The sequence below is a fragment of the Hemicordylus capensis genome, chromosome 1, assembly GCF_027244095.1.
Source record: "Hemicordylus capensis ecotype Gifberg chromosome 1, rHemCap1.1.pri, whole genome shotgun sequence".
Lineage (NCBI taxonomy): Eukaryota > Metazoa > Chordata > Lepidosauria > Squamata > Cordylidae > Hemicordylus > Hemicordylus capensis.
In genome coordinates this window covers 344,320,593-344,342,610 of record NC_069657.1, presented here as the reverse complement: position 1 = coordinate 344,342,610, position 22,018 = coordinate 344,320,593, and the positions used below count along the sequence as shown (strand labels likewise).

Sequence of the window (22,018 nt, the reverse complement as noted above, 5' to 3'; positions counted from 1 at the left end):
TGGGGTTTTTTGTCCCAGTGTGCATCACTTTACAATTGCCAACATTGAAGCGCATTTGCCATTTTGTTGCCCACTCACCCAGTTTGGGGAGATCCTTTTGGAGCTGCTTGAGGCTCTGCTTTGGATAAGCTTGAGGCATGGATTTCAGAAAATCAAATTCTCGGGATTGAACAAGCAGTCTTTAGAGCAGGCTGTTCTACTCTCGATCACTGTATGATCCTGCACCATCTAGCAAAGAAATACTCTAGTGGCCCCAAATGCAATTTTTTTGTTGCCTTTATTGACTTAAAATCTGCATTTGATTCTCCTGGAAACTGTCACCCATGTATTGCTATATTGCTCTTTATATCGGGATGCTAGAGAAGAACTTATATCCCCTCTGTTAGTCAAATTTCCCAGAAGGTGTGAGCTCTTTTATACATATTACTGCCTTGCGGATTCAAGCCCCGGGATTACAACAATTGTAGCTAAATTTTTCTACATTGCCATCAGGTTAAGGTCCCTATTAAGTGCTTAATTGCGAGAGTTGTCTATTGTTTTAAAGTAATTTATTATGAGTGATTGTATTCTGTTTTATTGTGTTTTAGCATTGTTTTATTGATCGTTGTATTGAGTATATTTGTTACTCCTATTTCTGCTGGCCAATTGCCATAATAAAATTGATGATGATGATTGTCACTTCTATCTGACTCAGTTCTTTAGCCTCCGTCCCTGAAAGGTCTGGGCCAGGAACTGGTATATGCTCTGTATCCTCTTCCGTGACGATGGACACAAATAACTCATTTAGCTTCTCCCAAACCTCCATATCCTCCTTAATAATTCCTTTCACTCGCTCATTCTCTAATGGGCCAACTGCCTCCCTGGCAGGTTTCCTGCTTCTGATGTATTTAAAGAAGTTTTTATTATTCCCCTTGATACATTTAGCTAAAGGTTCCTCAAACTCTCTTTTCGCCTCCCTTATTGTCACCTTGCTTTTTTTTTTTTTTGCGACCTTGCATTTTACTGCCACATTCAACTTTAGTCAATTTTTTGTAATTGTTTTTATCTGCCATGTTTGACTTTACTCTGCATTGTTAAAAAAACGTTTTCTTTGGCTCGGTGAGTGACTAAAGTTTTGAGAAACTATTAAACTATGTATCTGAAGTAAAAAGTCATGGATTTGTGAAATTACTGTAAAGAGAAGTACAAAATATTGATAAAACTTCAAGTAAAAGATGGTTGTATGTTGTGATGTCTGACCTTGAAGGTGAAATATTTTTCTCAGTCATTCCTTCTGTTGCTGCTATTTATATGAAATTATAGGCAGTGGAACTATTTTGTTTTATCTTTAAAAATCTAGAAGAAAACTTAAAAATAAATAAATAAATATTAAGGCATAAGTAAATAATTTACTTGAGTCCTAATGTCTTGTCAGTTAAGCAATGGAGGGGGCCGAGGCGGGGGCACCATTGTTGGGCTGTGCTTAGGGCATCAGGTGCCCTCAATCCGGCCCTGCCATATGGAGTAATAGGAGCAGGAGGGACTCAGGAGGATGTTGAAGCTGAGCTCCAATAAAGAGCTTTTATTATGCAACTCTCATATAATTGAATCTGGACTGAGAGCAAACTCCAACATTTAAAATTCCAGTGTCTGAGTAATAAAGTGTGCATGTGAGAAGGCTGTCCAGTGACATGCTGGGTGTATCAATGTATGTGAATATTTCAAATCCCCATTCAGCCATGAAACTAGCTGGGTGACTCTGGGCCATTCCCGTCTCTCTCAGCCGAACCTACTTCACAGGGTTGTTGTGAAAGAGAAACTCAAGTATGTAGTACACCGCTCTGGGCTCCTTGGAGGAAGAGCGGGATATAAATGTAAAAATAACAACAACAACAACAACAACAACTAAGAATGAGAGCTGAGGCAGCAGTCAGGAACAATAACACAGCATCACAGGGGAAGATACAGATAGAGGGAACAGCTACTAGGAAGTGCTTGGAATAGGAGCAGGAGAGACTCAGATGTATGTTGTGGAAGCTGACCTTAGTTATATATGCCTGCTTGATCCTTTAATGAGTGCAAACCCTACTTGAAACACTTGGAGCCCATGTCCTACTACATGTGTGCTGTTGCACTAGAGGGCTAAAACTTCCAAGGGTACTGCCCACACTTGTCGGAAATAGTTCCAGGAGCATCAACTCTTTACACCTTCTATTCTACTGACCACTAGGGGCATTGGGAATAGTAAGCAAGAGTCTTCATCTTTGTTTCCCTGCACTAGTTGTTTCTCTCTCTCTCTGCTCTGACTTCTGATTGGTAGACTAAAGATTGCCATCTCCCCTGGATTTCCGGGTATTTACCCAGTTTTAAGCATGTCCCCTGGTACCTGGTTAGCCTATTAGCTTGCCTGGATTCCTAGCTTTCTTTCTTTTCTTTTTAAAAAAGCTAATCTCTAGCCTTTGTAGAAGCGGAATTAAGGAACAAAACTGCTTAATTGGCTGAGAGAGGTTCACACAATAAGTAATCCCCTTGAGGAATGTGTTTTGGGGTTTTTTTTTCAGTGGGGGATCTCTATAGGGCAGTTGAGAGGACAGTTTGATTTTGTTGTAAATCACTGCCTACCTGTGTATTGTAATGTTTAAGGTTTTTGGCTTTATAGTGCCATCCATTCTATGCATGCCTACTTAGAAATAAGTACTATTGGTTTCAATCAGATTTTCTCCCAAGTAGAGCCACCTAAAGGTGCAGCAGGGAAATGACTTGATTAGCAAGCCAGAGGTTGCCGGTTTGAATCCCCGCTGGTATGTTTCCCAGACTGTGGGGAACACCTATATCGGGCAGCAGCAATATAGGAAAGATGCTGAAAGGTATCATCTCATACTGTGTGGGAACTGGCAATGGTAAACCCCTCCTGTATTCTACCAAAGACAACCACAGGGCTCTGTGGTCACCAGGAGTCGACTCCGACTCAACAGCATACTTTACCTTTAAGGGTGTATAAGATTGCAGGCTTAACTGAAAACCTCAGTGCATTTTTTGTTCTATTGCAGATCTTAATATCTTCAACTTAGTATAGTCCATTTATGTTCTACAGATTTTGTGTGTGTGTGTGTGTGTGTTTACTTTGCTTTAAGCCACCATGAATTATTTCTGCCCCATGCTTTTTTCCAGCCTATACCAGTATTCTAAATCAGAAGGAGTCATTTTGGTGTCACATTTTATGCACTTATCTCAGGATGTAAATGGTGACCATGACAAGGCTTACACATGTAAGCCTTAACAGTGCTGGTTTTGTAGGGTTGATTGTAGAATTTAGTGGTGATGAAAATGCACTCAGCTGTTTCTCAGCATGAGTTTTGATTGGATATCTTCACCAATCTTTATCTGATATCTTCACCTTCACCAATAAGAACATAAGAATAGCCCTGCTGTATTAGGCCCAGCATCCTGTTTCACACAGTGGCCACTCACCAGATGCCACTGGGAAGCCCACAGGAATGAGCTGAGGGCATGCCCGCTCTCCTGCTGTTACTACCCTCAGTACTGCATACTATTCTGGTCACCATACTGAAAGAAAGATATTGCAGACCTGGAAAAGGTGCAGAAGAGGGCACCCAAGCACCTTCCTTATCAGGAAAGGCTACAACACCTGGGTGTTTTTCGTTTAGGAAAAAGATTACTATGAGGAGACATGATAGAGGTCTATAAAATCATTCATGGTTGGAGAAAATTGATAGAAAATTTTCTCCTTCTTGTATAGCTCTAGAACCAGTGGTCAACCCATGAAATTTATTGCCAAGGAATTTAGGAGCAACAAAAGGAAGTACTTTTTCACACAATGCATAATCAACATGTGGAATCTGCCACAAGATGTGGTGACAGCCAACACTGTGGATGACTTTAAGAGGGATTTGGATAACTTCATGGAGGAGAGGTCTATCAGCGGCTACTAGTCGGAAGGCTATAGGTCACCATCAGCGTATATGTGAAGTTGGGGGTTTTCTGCCCCAATATGCATCACTTTACACTTTGCATAATATGATAATTATTTGCAAGCTAATTTGCACATTATGCAAATTAGCTTGCAAATAATTATCACATTGTGCACATTATTCAAATTAACGGATGCACTGTTCAGTTGACATTTATTTGTATATTATTTGCATACTATGCAAATTAGGGTGCCCGGATATGGAATGCTTGAATATAGCAACCCTAGATATTCTCAGATCTCTTCCCCTCCTCCTATCTGTTTAAAAACATTACCTTCTTCTGTTCTCACATTATGAGGACATAAATAAATCAGGGACACTTACTTGATAAACCTTTATAAGTACTTGGACCTTAAATGTCTGTCTCAAGAAACTCTTAATCGGCTTGGTTCCTCTCACACATTCTTGCTCTGTTATAATTGGGATCAATGAAATTCCTTCCCTACAACTCAAGGCACTCTGCAGAATTGGAAATACATCACAGAGTGCTTCCCATTTTGCAGAGCACTTCCAGAGCATGAGCAGCACTCAGAAGTATTAGCCCTCTGAGTGTAGACTAAGGGAAACAGAATCCAATGCATGCTGTGGGCCTTGAAACTTCTCACTGCTTGAGAAAGTGGGGCAACCAGTGGCAGCAAGCATCACAATATTTTAAAAGTCACCTTAAATTGGACCTGACAAATGGACTGGGAATGATGGTAGTAAAGAGCTGAGTTGCCCATCATTTGTTGTTTCACCAGATACATCTAATATGTGTCCATTACACTCAAACAGTTTGCATCTGTCAATCACAATGGTAATGAATGCACAGTCAAGAGAAGAGTATTACATTTTCCCCAACATGAAAACATTACATGTTGAGTGCTCAGAAAATTCAATAGCCCCAAAAGCAAAAGAGTGCTTTGAAGGGAAATGATCAGACTGTTGTTGGTTGTGCCGTCGAGTCTTGTCGATTCCTGGCGACCAGAGAGCCATGTGGTTTTCTTGGTAGAATACAGGAGGGGTTTACCATTGCCTTCTCCCACGCAGTATGGGATGATGAGGTTATTCACACGATTGTAGAAAATTGGGCTAGCCTTCGCGAGCGCTCCGCAAACCCAGTTTTTGGGATCATGAGTAGCCGTGGCGCGGCTCCGCACCATGGCTACTCACAAGTAGACCCCTGGCAGGAGGCTGAAAAGCAGCCTCCAGGCTCAGGGGTCTCCCCAGTATGCCCTGCACGCTCACGCAGGGCATACTGGAGCTTCCAGGGGCTGCGCAGCCCCCGATCCTCCCAGCCCCCTCCGGCTCCGTCAGTGCCCTATTTGTCTGCGGGGAGAGCGGGCTTAGCTCGATGCCTTTCAGCACCTTCCTATATTGCTGCTGCCCGATATATGTGTTTTCCCCCCATAGTCTGGGAAACATACCAGTGAGAATTCGAACCAGCAACCTCTTGCTCCCTAGGCAAATTACTTCCCCACTGCACCATTAGGTGGCTTCTCAGACTTGTACAAGTGTGCGATTATGGCATTAAAAGTGAGTTATGTAGAAATGCTCCATATTTTTGTAAAGTATTGTGTGAAACTGAAACAGACCAAGAACATATTCTTAGGGTTATGCATTTCTCCTAACAGCATCACAGAACAGTGTAATTAACAGTTCAGCTTCCAAGCCCTGCATATTCACTCTGCCTCTCCTAGTTTGGCCCTTTGGCCAGATGGTTGCATTGGCTACATCATCAAAACTAGCTGCAATGCAGCAGCATCCAGCATTCTGCATGCTTTTACAGAGGAATTACTTCAAAATCCAGCAAATACTACCTAATTTTTGGTCTTGCTTCACTCATACCACACCATTAGCACAAATCACAGAAGCATCTAAGCCACTTTAATAGTCCTTGTGCATATGATTCAAGTGTTAACCTAGTAGGGATGGCTACACTTACTGCCATACTTCACTGAACAGTGTCTTCAAGAAGAGAGAGTCTGCTTGCTATTCTTAGAGTGACCTTCCCTTACAATCTTTGATGACAGATGGTTCCCTGCTCCCCCGCACACGAACCTCACTTTTCGCTCCCTTCTTTCTGCATATTTCACCACCATATATTTTTGTTACACTGAAAATTTGGGGGCGGGAGGTAGAGAATGTAGCAGATGGTTAAGAAAAATGGAAGTAAGAACACCTTGATATCTCATGCAAAGATAAATTAATCTTAATAATAAATGCTTGGGGGGGGATTTTCCCATCACCATAAAACCACATAAAAACACAATAAAGTCATATTAAAATCTATTGTAGACTCTGTTGTAGATCTATTAGAAACAGAGGAGGAGGAGGACACAAGAAAAGGAAGGTTGATTGACCATTGATCTTCTACACTCACATGGATACTTTCTTAAAAACAAACAAACCCTTTCAGGTATTTTTTAAGCTTCAGGAGAAACCCTGTGATTGGCTGTTTCTGAATGCAGACAGTCACCCACATGATGAATGAATAGCACTCTGTGAGGTGGGTCTCATGATCGATGAGACCCACCATAATGGGGTTAGCGCGGAGAGTGGGCTTAGCCCGCTCTCCCCGCAGATGATCGTCCAGTCTGCCCGGGGCGGCCGGATTGGCCGCTCACATGACTGCCGGCTCCGTTACGGATCTGGCGGGGGCTTGGGAGTTCAGGGGTGTGCAGGGCCCCTGAAAGTTCCAGCATGCTCTGCATGACTGTGCAGAGCATGCTGGAGCAACCCCGAGCCAGGAGGCTACTTTTTAGCCTCCCAGTCGGGGGTCTCCTCCTGAGTTGCCACGGTGCGGAGCCGTGCTACAGCAACACATGATCCGGAAGCCCCGGTTAGCAGAGCACTCGCTCCCTCCCCCCTCCCCGGTCTCCAAAGGGCTGGTTTGGTCTTTTAAGAGCATGCAGTAGCCATTTTTGGCTAGCATGCATGTGCAGCTGCATCAAAAATGATTGCTGCATGCTCTTAAAGGCCCAAACTGGCCCTTCAGAGACTGGGAGGAGTCCATCTGGGGGAGGGGAAGCCACTGGAGGACCCCCCTGGGGCCACAACCACACCCCCTGGGGCTGCCGAACCCGGTGGTAGTGGTGACAAGAAAGAAAGGCCATAATGGACTGCAGATGGGCCATGCAGTCATTTGGGAAGGAGGAGGGGAGCTGGAAAGAGCTCTCCCTTGCTGCCCCACCGCGCAGTGGCATTGCCTTAAAAGTAAAAGGGGGAACTTTCCCCTCGTCCCACCACCATTGTCCCAGCTGCAGCCACTGCTGCCCCATCCCTGTCACGCAGCAGTATTTTAAAGCAAAAGGCGGCACTTTCACCTCACCCCCCCCTCCCCACAGCCGCCACTGTGTGGCCTTCGCTGCCCCCTTCCTGCCGTGCAGCAGTCGCTTTTAGAAGAAAAGTGGGGGATATTTCCCTCATCCCCAGAGAGGGATGCCAAAATTTGAGGAGCAGCTTGCCACTCCTCAAATTTTGCTGCCATAGGCAAGTGCCTACTTTGCATCTCCTTAAATCCGCTGCTGGGTGGTAGTGCCCAATCAACCTTCACCTTTGGTGCCCAAAACCCTGGTGCTGGCCCTGGAAGAGCATCTTATACTGGTTAAGCCTGTAGGTTGCTAAGACATGTTTAATGCTAGCATGGTTACCCTTCTCTAGGAATGGCTGTAACTTGCAAATCAACCTAAGCAGATACCCCAAAGACTCAGCATATACACAGCAAATATGTGTGTGTTCATGTTAAGATTCTTTAGCACTACACAGTCAGTACTCTTCTACAATCAGATAGAAGCTGAGTTATAGTAATAATGGTGGTTCCACACACTGAGCTATTTTCCTTGACTGCAACCCCCAATGCCTGTCAACACAACAAATGCATAAGTGAGTAGAGCAGTACTGATGGATGCAACTTCTGCATAGGTGATAAAGGTTGCATATTTGAAGCAGCCTATAGCAATAGAGTTAAACTGGTACATCTGATGGGAGTCTAGGGAACAGCTGGTGGGAACTGGACCCAAGCCGGTCCATTTAGATCTTGATCAGTTCCATGTAAGCAAGTCATACAGACAAAGCCCAAGTTAAAAGTGCTTACAACGAATATGTGGAGGATGAGCCAAAAAATATTAAAGAAAAACATCAGTGAAGCAGATGATAACAATTAGAAGCTGAACACATTGTGCTACCTTTATTCTATACTGTGCACAAACATCTTAGTGACCATACTAGTATGTGGCTAGTAAGGTTGTCCTTACATTGACTCTGTTGCAAACCATGTTAGTAGCCTCCTTTCCCGCATGAAAATGAAAATTCACTTATCCTGAATTTGAATGAATTTACCAACAGATTTTTTTTCCTGCACAAAATGTTTCAGATCACCTGTACCTTTCTTTGGTTCTTTGTGATTACTTACATTAAAGAAATAAGGACACAGCATTTGCTACACTAGCAGTGCATTGTAGACTAAGCTGAAATACAGTCATTCATCAAATATCTTAACTGGTGGAGAGGAGCAATCAAGGAATTCAGCAGAGACTTAACTTGATATGGGAGTCAATCGAAAAATGACAAGAGCAGCTGTCTTGTATTGATGCGACTTTAATAACTCTTCCAGTATGAATTCTGGTTAATTGTTTCAGGGCCACTTTATCTATGTGGAGTCAATTGCAAATGCTAGTAAGAATGTCAAAGCATGCAGAGATGAAGCACAATGACTGATTACATACCAACTCTCCTCCCTTCCAAGCTATCAAAGGCTAGCAAAGATTATTTTTAAAAACAAAACAAAAAAACTTATAGGATAATTATTTATGTTGCTATTGTAAATAAATACAGGTTCCAGAAATGGTGTTGTTACAACACAGCTGTACTATTAAAAGTGCAGGGACACCGGGACTATAGACCCCCAAGAGCTATACTGGATGCTGAGGCCATTTGTACTGGATGCTGAGGCCATTTGCTGGATTTTCTTTTCCTTGTGTAGTAGCCCAGGGGTTCCCGCAACGGTTGCTGAACTACAGCTGTCATCATCCCAAGCCACAATGGCTGGCCCAGGTTTGAGACCCTGGTTTGATAACCCCTGCAGTTGCCAATTGTCCAGCAAATCCATACTCACTGATGGATTACAGCTGCAATACAGAATATAAGAAAGAGCCACATGCATACCTGAAGATTTGGTGTCCTTTGATTCAGTAGCACACCCCAATACCAATCACCAAGTCTTGCTTTAAATCTTACCAGATAGGAGGCAGTTGAATCAGAAAGGGCACTCTCACTCCTTTTCCAGGGAAGCACTCTCTCCATATACAGTAAACCCTTGATATCAGGGCTGAAGCCCCAATGGATGTTGAACTGGTGACTTGAGGGATGTCAGCGTGGATTTAGCCTTGATACCACCACCCAGCTCTGTCTTTCATGGGGACCAGCCACACCAACTAAGGGTGCTTCTAGACATGCCAAAGTGAGTGAAATGATACTTTCTGACCCCTATGAAAGCTTTCAGCTCATGCATAATTCCTAGCAGTTGAGAGACCCACTCTTGCTTTACCTCTCTTCCCCTCCCTGCCTTTGTCTTGCCCTGAACTTTACAGGAGCTAGTGTGATAGCACAAAGCTATGCATCATTTTAAAACTCACCAATAAAGGATATTGGTTACACCCATCCCCACACAAACAATATCTCATTTTCTTCATTGTGCACTCTGGGCCTGACCTTTTACCAGTTGAAGTGATGGGAGTTTTGCCATTAGCTCGAGAGGGATCAGTTCCTTGTGGAATGGATTCAAACTAGTCTGGATAAAACAAATTGCTGTTCTGTTTCCTCTGTGGGCCCGTCACTGAGATCTGTGCTCACATCTGAGATTGACCACAGATACTCCTGATTGTGTGCCTTGGCAAACCTGAACACATAGGAAACTATCAACCATTTAGGGGAATTTGTTGACAATTTCCAGTCACTGCTAATTGCTCAGGGCTTACTTGGGCCTATGCCATATCTATACCTTTGTGTCCTTAATCACTAGGCACCCTTTGGACAATATGTCACACCTGGGACAGGAGATAATTTATGGCTTGCAGATGGATTAGCATCGCAGCTCACTTGGATAAATTTTACTTTAGCCCTTGTCCCAAGGGTCTCTCTTTTATAGTGCAGTTATATCCATTAAAATTATGACTTCCAAAATTCTGTTGTGTTTTATGGCTAACATGAAATATTTATGACCCTTTCTGCTTAAGTGGACATTTCTAGAGATTTACTGCAGAAATAATTCAGGCAAATAGCTTAACAGTCAGAGGTACTGCCAATTTGTACACAAACTTAAGTGCTGTAAAGGCAAGGGGACAATACACAGGCATGCACACATATAGATATATACTAATATTAATAAGCTATATAGTTATTTCATTCATTTCACTATTAATGTATTTAGAAAACATGTTGCCAACATTTTATATGAACAAACATGTATTTTAATGGAACAACCAGCCAAAAACACAAATAAAACAACAAACAAAATCTTGGCCCAAGTATTGTCTAGTGCTAAATTTTCTAGTAAGTTTTTTTTAAAAAAAGTGAAACTAGAGGCCAGTTTCAAAGAAATTTTAGAATCAGAGGGGAGAAAATAAATACTGTTATAATGAGGTGATGGCATAACATTTTAGTTTTATGCCAGCAATTACAATAAAGCCTGGATTTTTGCTCCTAGCAAATTCAAGCTTGGCTATTGAAAGAGGAGACTGAATGAAGTTAGGGGGTGGGGGAGATAGCTCTTAGTTGCCAGTATCAATTTTTGAGCTCACATCAGCAGGTTTTTAGGTATCAGTTCTGCACAGGATAACTGGAACACTGAAATTCATCAAAGGTTACAGGGTTCAGTCTCTGGCAATAGTCTCTAGCCTATATATTGTTGTTTTGAAAAGAACAGGACAAACCAGAGCAATCCAGGGAAAATCCAGCTTTCTGGTAATCATACTTGGCACATCACTTACTGACATTAGGAATGCTTCTGCTGTTACATTTCAAATTCTAAAAATGTAGATTTTAAAATGGAGAAATAAAATGCCTGAAGATTCCTGAAGAGGAAAGCATGAGGTATGTGAACTGTTGATAAAGTCCTCACTGTTTTACAAGATGCATTTCATACTCACTGTTGATATGACAAGAATCTTCATATCTCTTCTTCCAACTTGGCTGTGTGCAGTTTTAAAATGTGAGCAGGGAAATGAAAAGTTGAACACACACAGTCCTTAGATTTTCCTCTAGTGAATGATTTCCCAGAACTGAGGTCTTATTTCAAATTTATATATGTAGCAATCTCTAAGGACATGTTTGACTAAACATTTTTGTTGCACTTTGGAAGGATGTTGGAAATTTATGAAGGCAAAAGAAAATCACGAGCCTCCCTCCCCAAACTTCCTTCCCCAATGTTCAATTAATATTTGAATTAACACACTACCACGACCACCACCACACCACTCTTATTGAACTTTAAAGGCTGAATATTTCTGATGATGTCTGTGTAGTGATCAGCCACACCCCGCTAAAGAGTTAACAGGGAGTGAACCCTTGTCTTGACTGACATGCTGGTGAACTCCAGGGCGGCCAATCAGTACACCAGATGAGTGGGACCTAGAGAGAGAGAGCAGTTGTGGGGAATTCTCGGAAGGGCAGGCCTTTGTTAGAAGAGAAGAACATGTGGGCATGGAGAATGGCTACAGGAAAATGACTCTGTGGATCTTTGAAAGATAGGAGGGCAGAAAGCTTGAATTCTCCTCCTGAGTTTGGTGAGTTCATGGAAAGGAAGCCTGGGATTTGGCTTTGGGAAGTTTAGTCTAGGGAAAAGTTTGTTTAGTCAGACTTTGTGTTAGAATTTCTGTTTATTTGGTGTGTGCTTTTGTATATTCCTGATACTATTCTGTTATAGTTTACCTGCAACGTAATTGAAATAAGAAACACTAGCTTATGCCCATTCTGCCTAGGGCATTGCAAAATACTCTATAAACATTGAAATGTGCCTAAGACAACCTATTTTTGTAATCTACTAAGAATTCTTAACTGTATCTAAGAAAGCTAGAAAGCCTCAGATGGAAGAAGTCTGCAGAAATTGAATAAAACCGTTTTTTTAAAGTATTTTCTTAATCCCCTTCGAGTTGGTTTTTAACTCAGGAAAAGCGGGGCCGAAGGGGGATTTTCTCTGGTGCAAACACATCCTCAGACGTTCAGCAGCTATCAGTTTTCTCATCCCAAGCTTACACATGGAAGGGGTTTTTTTTATTTGCCCAATACCAGTTACAGAGAGGGACCTTGGATTACAGTACCCAGTCCACTGGTCTGGTTCTTAGCAATTTTTCGGGTGCTTGGTGGCAGCATTTTGAACCTACCGATAATTACAGAATAGTTTTAGTAGAAGCCTAGCCAGACAGCTCAGCAGGGATGATTCAGCATTTTATTTCCCTCATGTGAGGTTGCTCTGAGACAAAGGCTTTAATCCGCTACAATGCCATTTAAAAACTATATTCCCCACATGTGGTGGCATACTCCCAGATTTTTTGAATATCTTCTTCCATATTCACATTCATTTAAACCGACCACCCATGTCTTGTGTAAAGCTTCTCAGGGAAATTGATGTAATAAAAACATTGTTTGGGGTCTATTACCCCCACTCCCGCTCAAAATTAAATATTTCCAGTGGTTTTGCTTTCCCCGTTACTATGGGTGGTGAAAATAGAATTGTTTTAAATTTCTTCTTCCTAGCTTGCCTGGAAGATGATTATAATATATGTTATCTCCCTTCTTTATAAATGAAAGAAAGTAGACTTGCTCAACATTTCTCAAGTTATTTTGTGACTTTCTCTCACTGTTTAGTCAAACAGGGACTCTGCAGCACTTCCTAATGATCTTTGGAGTGGTCTACAAATGGAGCATTTGAGCTGATAAGTCACCACATTCTCTTCAATGGAAAGAGCAGAGCCACTCTCTCCACAATGGAAAGAGCTATATTCCAAAAGAATATAGGGCCTGCCATATTAGTGGGGAAGCTCAGTGAGCACTTTCAGAGCTCCCATATTACAAAGAAATCACTGGATTGAGGTGATTATTTGTCACAGTGTAAAAGACAACCTAAGGCTCAGTTGATGGGGAATAAAGAAGAACATGACAGGTAGGTATAGAACATAACCAGCAGCTCCTAGACTGCCATGTGGCGCTACCTGTATAGTGCCACATGGCAGTCTAGGAGCTGCTGGTTTAAACAAATGTATTGGTACCTGAAGTTCTAAACCTATAATTTGAGTTTGGAACAAAATGTCTGCTAAACTATTGTGGATGGAATGCTGAAAGTAATACAAGATTTAAGAGTTGATCTTTTCTCTAGTCTACCACATGCTTACTTTGGCTTTTTCTGAAGACTTCTTCCTTCATTGTACAGAACCTGCATTTGGAACTGGTGGAAGCTGAGAGAGGAATGCCAGAGACTGTGCCTCAGTCGGTATAACATGGGAACCATTACCTTTATAATTGCATGGTAAGCCTCGTGCAGTATGATGTAATGACAGGTTAAATAAATGCAATCCAATCCATGTTTCAAAAAGAAGAACCCTAGCGCATTAAAACATTACTTTTGCCAGCACTAAACATATAGCTATCAAAGTAGAATTCCCTTTGCGCGTTGCAAAGAACTATTACTATCATTATCTAGTTGTGTAATATTATTTCAGTTTATAGATGATTGATGATTAGTTTAATCTATTCAAAATTCACTTGAACCTATTCAAAATTCAATTTAAGAACTCTTTGTTCCTTCCAGCAAAATAGTTAAAAAATAACAAAAATCCTTGTGTTAATAAAAAGCAGAAACAAATTCATATTTGTCAGGGAGGAAAGAAGGAGCACTGAAACAAAGCCAAAATATTATTATTGAGATTCTCCCTCACCCCAAGTATCTATCATGCTGTAATGGCTGTTTCTTAGGACATATTCCATAGGGAATCCTGGGAGCTGGGATGTGGGATTTGTAGAGAATTCTCAGCAGTCTCATCAAACTACAATTCTTAGGATTCCTAGGATATTTCGGGAAGGTATTACTGTTAAATTAGTATAAAACTAGTATATGTTTGTAGTGTAAATATATCTTTGGGACTTCTTTATTTAGGAAGGCTTTGCTTATCTTTCTCCAGGAGAGCAGGAACTACATTTCAGTTATTAACAAGTTGTTCTAGTAAAACTAACCAGCATACTTTCCTTTCACTTTCTCTAAAACTGGACTAAACTTGGTTCAAATCGAGGTCCACCGGTTAGATCTTTTGCATCTCAAATGTTCATGCGTCCGCCATCTTTGATTGGGGAGAATGACATCATTACAAACTATACCATTGAGGTGTCCCTGTGTGTCACTCACTACAACTGTACCAAATTTAGTTCAAATCAGTTAGAGTTAGACAGACCTCAAATTAGCGCATTTGCGCCTCAAACATTCACACGTCTGCCATCTTGGATTGAGGTAGATGACATTGAGGTCATTGACATAGTGCCCCTCATGTGCCCCTACAGCTGTAGCAAATTAGGTTTAAATTGGTTAGGCAGTTCACAAGTTAGCCTGTTTGCGCCTCAAATATTTACACATCTGGCACCTTGAATTGGAGTGGATGACATCATCACAAACTATGCCATTGGGGCATCCCTGTGATCATGCCTCTGCCATCTTGGATTGGGGTAGATGACATCATAACAAACTATGTAATTGAGGTTTTTCCATGTGCCCCTACATCTCAAATTTCATGCGTCCGCCATCTTTGATTGGGGGGGATGACATCATTACAAACTACACCATTGAGGTGTCCCTGTGTGTCACTCACTACAACTGTACCAAATTTGGTTCAATTCGGTTAGACAGTTCACAAGTTAGCCGACTTGCACCTTAAATGTTCATGCATCCGCCATCTTGAATTGGGTTGGATGACATCATCACAAACTACATCATTGAGGTGTTCCTGTGTGTCACTACAACTGTACATAATTTGGTTCAATCCGGTTATACAGCCCACAAATTAGCCCACTTGTGCCTCAAACGTTCACGCATCCGCCATCTTGAATCAGGGTGGATGAAATCATCACAAGCTATGCTGTTGAGGTGTCCCTATGTGTCCCTAGAACTGTACCCAGTTTGGTTCATATTGGTCCAGGCATTGCGAAGTTGATAGGGGGAGTTGATAGGGGGAATGCCAGGTGATCTCATAAGCCTACTGGAAAGTAGGCTTATAAAAATAGGGACATGCCATGAATGGGTAGGAGATGTGGCAAAGTAACCTGGGAGGTGTGGCATATAATGTACTTGCAAGGCATACAAGTCTGACTACAAGCATGCCACAAATGGAAAGCACAAAACAACAAACCATGTAAGTACAGAAAAATATCCAATAGTAATTACAAAACTTCCAAAAGTAATAAATATGCTTATAAATATGAAATTAGTGATGATGCATATATCTAGGATCTAAATCCAAAGACTGTACCACACACCACCAAAACGCTCTTGCAAAGAAGTTTGTTGTTTTGTGTGCACAGTACCTATTCTCATACCCATTCAAGAGCTTTTGGGTGGTGTATGGCATAGTCCTTGAATGTATAATTATTAATTTCATATTTATAAACATATTTATTACTTTTGAAAGTTTTGTAATTACTATTGGATATTTTTCTGAACTCACACGGTTTGTTGTTTTGTGTCCTCAGTACACGTGTGGCCCTATTTTTCTTTTGTGACAAATGGAAAGCAGGCAATACAGTGCATGCAGATCACATTGTCCCAGATTACGAAAGCAGATGATCCAAGCCTATACCCTCCAACACTGTGCAGATAAAAATAGGGATACATTTGTAACAACTCATGCAAAGGATTACTTCCAAGATCCTCCCCCCCCCCCCGCCACACACACTACTGCTCAATTCTACTCACTATGTGCAGTGCAGTGCATCATACCTTAGTACTGTGCACCTATTTACATGCAGATGCATTAGGGGCATGATGCATCTACCCACCCACTTGAAGATTTAATTATTAGAGAAGCCAAGAGGAAGCTGAATCCTGAAGGATGACAACCCCAGTAACTCACTTTTTTGGGGGGGGGGATAAAAATCATTGCCTTTCCAAAAGGGGAAAAAAGCAGGGACCAAACAGAGGCAGTGATCTACCAGGGACATATTCCAGAAAGTAGGGAGAGTCTCTGGTAAGCAGGGACAGTTGTCGATCACAACAGATGTAACATGACAGTTTGTGTGAAGTCAGTCCTAATGCCATTTCTTGTGAGAAGACCAATGTATAAACTGTGCTAAGAACACGTGGAATGGAACACAGCCATACAGAAGGAGTAACCATAATTGCCCCTAATTAATGATCATAGGAAATTATACACATTCACCTCTTTAAAAAAAAGTTGTTAAACATATGGTTAAAATGTACCATGGATGTAAATGAATAACACAAACTGTCAACAGGATTGTAAAAGAAAAGATACTATAGTAGAAAGATGACACTGACAATTTGGGAATGAGATCATGGAATTATGGGTTGAAAAAAACACAAAACCCTTCAGTATAAACAAAGTATAAGGAAATGGTACAAAGCTCATGTTCTTATAGTAGGAACGTGCAGCCCAGGATCTGGGAATCTTCCAGCTGCCTGATTGTCCCCTGCCCTGCTTCGCAGGCATAAAGTGCAACTTGAAGCTCCTCTCCTTGGTCAAATGTCTCTTCTGGTGTGGCCACAGTCACAGTCATTTTTCACTGCTAGAGTTGCAGTGGGAGTATCATGGAGTGAAATCAAGAGAACCTCTCAACTACAGAGATCTTGGCAGAGACTGACCTACACATTTGCTCCAAGGCTGATGATTGAGCTGCATCAAGAGGAAAGGGTTTTCCTTGGTTTCTTGGCTTTTCTATATTACCCTGAGCTTTCTGCTTCTGGCACAACTATTGAGTTTTTGGGAACAAGTTTTTGTTTTTCAGGCTCAACTTGTCAATAGCTTCAGACAATATATATACTAAGTAAAATTTTATTTTGCAGAAGTGACTGAGAGCTCTATCAGTGATTATACTCAGGAAATCACAAAAGATTTAGAGCTCATGCTATTTATTCACGTTCAGGGTACAATCAGAGTCAGATCTAATCAGGAAATACTGTATCCCTGGAACCTATTTTCATGCCAGCATTCAGCTCTGTACCATGGGAAATAACAACAAAGGAGTGCCTCTAAACATATGCAAAGTGCCTTTCCCTCCTCAATGTGGGGCTAAACTAGTCCACACAATACTGAATTTCTAGGGAAACCTTTCACCCTGGAAAATAAGCACTGCTTAGAGCAGATCCTGTCATAAAGCTTAGTTATCATCTGTTTCATTGGTTTTATCCATACACTCTTTATTCCCTACACATTGTGAATGTTTAATCTGAGAACAGCTCACAAAGTTTTAAAAAGTTCTCTAAGTAGATAAATAATTAATTACAATCCTTATATTAAATTTGAATGTGTATCTGACATTCAAAGTTCTGCAGCAGAAAAACTGATTTTATATCATGCCTGTTTTAGAATAACTAATCTAACTTGAACATTTCTACAGAAACCAGCCCCCTAATTGTCGCTTTACAAGCAGTCTGTGTTTTCTATCATTGCCACATCCTCAAGTAAATCACTGGAGAATAAAACTAAAGTGAGCTACTGCTCTCTATTCTGTTACTGATCTGCAGAGGTTGGGGCAAGAGACTGACAGACTAGTAATTCATTCTAATCATTTTAAAACAGCCTGTGAAATACACTGCAATATTATTCAGGAACAAATTTTAAAAGACTATATAGAAGGTAATTGTCCCTCACAAACTGAAATATAAAAACTGTCCTTAAAGTAAAATATTTTCCAAGAATATTGATAGGGCTACCATATTTTCAACTTGAAAAATGAGGATGCCCTTCCCACTACCTTAAAAAAATAATAATCGGTGACCAGATCTTCCAGTTGACTTGAATGGGGCAGCTGTTGGGGTAGTAGTAGACCTGGCCACTTATGCAACAGAAGACCAATCTACCATTTGACATGAGTGGACCAGCAGTGGCAGTAGACTATTGTTTTGGGCAGGGATTCACCCTGCCCCCAGTTTTTGATCTAGTAGACTGGGACCGGCCACTAGAGCAACAGAGACCAGGTCTACCCAGAGCTCTTTTCTGCCTGTATTGCATCCACAAGTTCACGTCAAGCTGAGTTGTTTAGGTTTGTGAGAAGGCTAGTATGTGCCCCTCTTCCTTTGAATCAGAATTGGGAGCCATCAATTACCCACTGTGACACTTTTAATGAGTTTTTATGTGGATATAATCTCTCATATTCAGGCTGACTTAGACTCAGACCCCACCATTATTGCAGAATCTAATGTGGAGGCGTCCAGCAACTCCTCTTATGTCACTAGGCTGGATCAGTTTCCGTTTGTGGCTCTTGATGATGTGGACAAGCTGTTTGGAATGGTGTAGCCTACTACCTGTTCTCTTGAACCTTGTCCGACATGACTTGTACTATCTGGCAGGAGGGTTGTTGTAGAACTCTGGGTAGAGATATAAATGCTTCTCTGAGGGAGGGCAGGATGCCTTCCAGAATTAAGGAAGCAATTATTAGACCCCCTCTGAAGAAACCTGCATTGGATCCCTCAGAGTTAAGAAACTATAGACCTGTCTGCAATCTTCCTTGGCTTGGCAAGGTAATTGAGAAGGTGGTGGCCTCCCAGCTCCAGGCAGTCTTGGAGGAAAGTGATTATCATTCTAGACCCATTTCAAACTGGCTTTTGGGTGGGCTGTGAGAGGAAGACTGCCTTGGTACAAAAAGAGCCCCTGGTGGCGCAGTGGTAAAACTGCTGCCCTGTAACCAGAAGGTTGCAAGTTCAATCCTGACCAGGGGCTCAAGGTTGACTCAGCCTTCCATCCTTCCGAGGTCGGTAAAATGAGTACCCAGAATGTTGGGGGCAATATGCTGAAATCATTGTAAACCGCTTAGAGAGCTCCGGCTATAGAGCGGTATATAAATGTAAGTGCTATTGCTATTGCTGTTGCTATTGGTCAGCCTGATGGATGAACTCTAACAGGGAATTAAAGGAGGAAGTGTGATTCTGTTGGTCCTTTTGGATCTCTCAGCGGCTTTCAGTACTGTCAGCAATAGTATCCTTCAGGAGCGTCTGAGGGTTTGGGAGTGGAAGGCACTGCTTTGCAGTGTTTCCGTTCCTACCTCTTAGGCAGATTCCAGATGGTGTCCATTGAAGACTGTTGCTCTTCAAAATGTGAACTTTTATATGGTGGACCCAAAGGGCTCCATACTATCTCCAATGCTTTTTAACATCTACATGAAACCACTTGGAGAGATCATCAGGAGATTTGGTGCAGGGTGCTATCACTATGTTGATGACAAGCAAATCTATTTCTCCACGTCAACATCATCTGGAGAAGGCATAAACTCCCTAAATGCTTGCCTGGAGGCAGTGATGGGTTGGATGAGGGATAACAAACTGAGACTGAATCCAGATAAGACAGAGGTGCTTATTGTGTGAAGTCAAAACTCGGGAGACAATTTTGATCTGCTGGTTCTGGATGGGGTCACAGTTCCCCAGAAGGAACAGGTACACAGTCTGGGGATGCTTCTGGATCCAAACCTCTCCCTGGTGTCTCAAGTCAAGGCAGTGGCCAGAGGTGTTTTCTATCAGCTTAGGCTGATGTGACAGCTACTTCCATTTCTTGAGATAAATTACATCAAAAAAGTACTACATATGCTGCTAACCTCCAGACTTGACTACTGCAATGTGCTCTATTTGGGGCTGGCTTTGTATGTAGTCCAGAGACTGTAGTTGGTACAAAATGCAGCAGCCAGGTTGGTCCCTGGGTCATCTCGAAGAAACCATATTACTCCTGTATTGAAAGAACAACACTGGCTACCAAAACTGGCTACCTTGTAAAATACAAGGTGCTGGTTATAACCTGTACAGCCCTAAACAGCTTAGGTCCTGGGTATTTAAGGGTACATCTTTTTTGCCATGAGCTCCACTGCCCATTGAGATCATCTGGAAAGGTTCGTCTGCAGTTGCCACCAGTTCATCTGCTGACTATACAGGGATGGGCCTTCTCTGTTGTTGCCCCAAGACTTTGGGATGGATTCCCTGCTGAAATAAGAGCCTCCCCATCTCTGACTACTTTTAAGAAATCATTAAAGACACATTTTTTCACCCAAGCTTTTGAATAGACTTGTGGCTTTAAATCATTTTAAGGTTTTTATGTCTGTTTTAATTTGTTTTATGTTGTTGTAAACTGTCCAGAGGTGGATGTTTGGGGTGGTATACAAATATAATAACAAACAAACAAACAAACAAATAAACTGTATTTATGCCATAATACCAGTATACATGCAAGGAGCCATTTCTTTCAGTCAGTACAACACTACTGAATAACAGCTCGACACTACTTTTTGGTTTTGGTGAAACCACATTGATAAGCCTATGATCAGAATTGACCCTCTTGCATGGTGCTGTCCACACAGTCAAAATCATTGTGCTAAGGGTGGTAAGCATATGTATGAATATAATCCTGAATCAGACCTGTATGAAAATATCATCAGAAGGAACTGCACAACATTTCCTAATCAATTACAAAAATCACCAGGTAGGGGGACAAGCTGGAGATTCACATCACAAAACTCCATCGTTAAGCAAAAGAATCTGATCCCCAATTGCATCACGAAGGCAAAATATCTCTAGACACTCTGCACAGTGATGAAAGGATATTAAATGGACATTGGTTTGATTCTAATTCTTTTTCTGTTTTAGCAGTGTGTGTTTTTTAGAAGTCTTCTGATTTATTTGTGCTTAGTGTGGAAAGCAACAGATGTTTATTAAACAATCATTGTGAATATTCTGCACCATTTGCCGTCACTGCAGCTGTTGCCGTTGGCACATGTTTCCTTGCTGCTTCCAGTTGTTGTCTCTTTCAGGATGCTATTTTGTAACACCAAAAGCCCTCCTCTCTCTCACACTTGCCACTGGAATAGCATGTGCCACCAGCACAGCTGGTGTGCTCCTTTGTGCTTGTGTTCCATGTGCTCCTGGCATCACATGTTCTTTTGCTACCACCACAACTGTGGCCAGTGCTCCTTCAGTCTTTTTTACTGAGTTAACATCTGCTGTCATTTAGGTGCCATTGATTTAACATCTGTTACTCCTGCCATTGCAATGTCAGCCACCCACACCACTGACTTTCCACTGCTGCAATTTCAAGTCTGATATTTAGGTCAAAGAACCATATGCAACTTCCCTGTGTGGCTTCCTAACCCAGGAATCTACCAGTGAGTCAGAAACCATCTTCCCTCAAACCACTGCTCTGCACCCTCCAGTTCTTAGTATTGCTTGGATATTTTTCAGAGAGGAAATGTGTAGAATTCTATTTCTCCATTATCTTAAAGCTAGTTAGAGGAACACTTTTCTCCATTCAGTACTATTAAATGGATCTTCATTTAAAGATAATTATAGCAGAAGAGGAGAAAGTTACCTTGTGAAAATATAAAGGGGTGTGTGTGTGTGTGTGTGTGTGTGTGTGTGTATACAATCAGTAAATAGAAGAAGAATCAAGGAATATATTTTAATTCTCTTTTCAAGAAAAGACATTGTGGTTACCTATCACAGAGTGGGTTGTAGAAAGGTTGAGGTCTACCAAAAAGCTAATATTCATCATACAACTGTCTTAGTTCCTCTAACAGATGCAGGTCCATTCAGCTGAGGGAGCACTTTACTATGCGAAGAGGCATGGAAAAACAGTAAGAGAACAGCTTCATTTTGACTGGGAATTTTGGATTATTGAGTGTGCTGAAATCATATGTAAAGGCTTATACCCAATCACTAAAACCTCAAAGGATCTTAAATTAATAAATGGAGAATATGTTCTGTAACTAAACAGGATTTGACTAACATTTTCTATTATTAATCATTTTTCTTGTTCTGTGACATTGATTAGTGACTGCCCTTGCTCAGCCTCCCTCTCTGGCCTGCCTGTTAGCCA

General features: G+C 41.6%; 1 long non-coding RNA gene across 1 annotated transcript in view; it reads left to right on the top strand.

Moving 5' to 3' along the window:
- The window catches only part of LOC128340505 (uncharacterized), a 128,951-nt gene that overhangs the window by 83,911 nt on the left and 23,022 nt on the right, over nt 1-22,018 (top strand). The window contains exons 2-3 of the long non-coding RNA XR_008313762.1: nt 13,378-13,473; nt 21,708-21,776. This is a non-coding gene — a long non-coding RNA (uncharacterized LOC128340505). The remainder of the gene's footprint in view (nt 1-13,377; nt 13,474-21,707; nt 21,777-22,018) is intronic.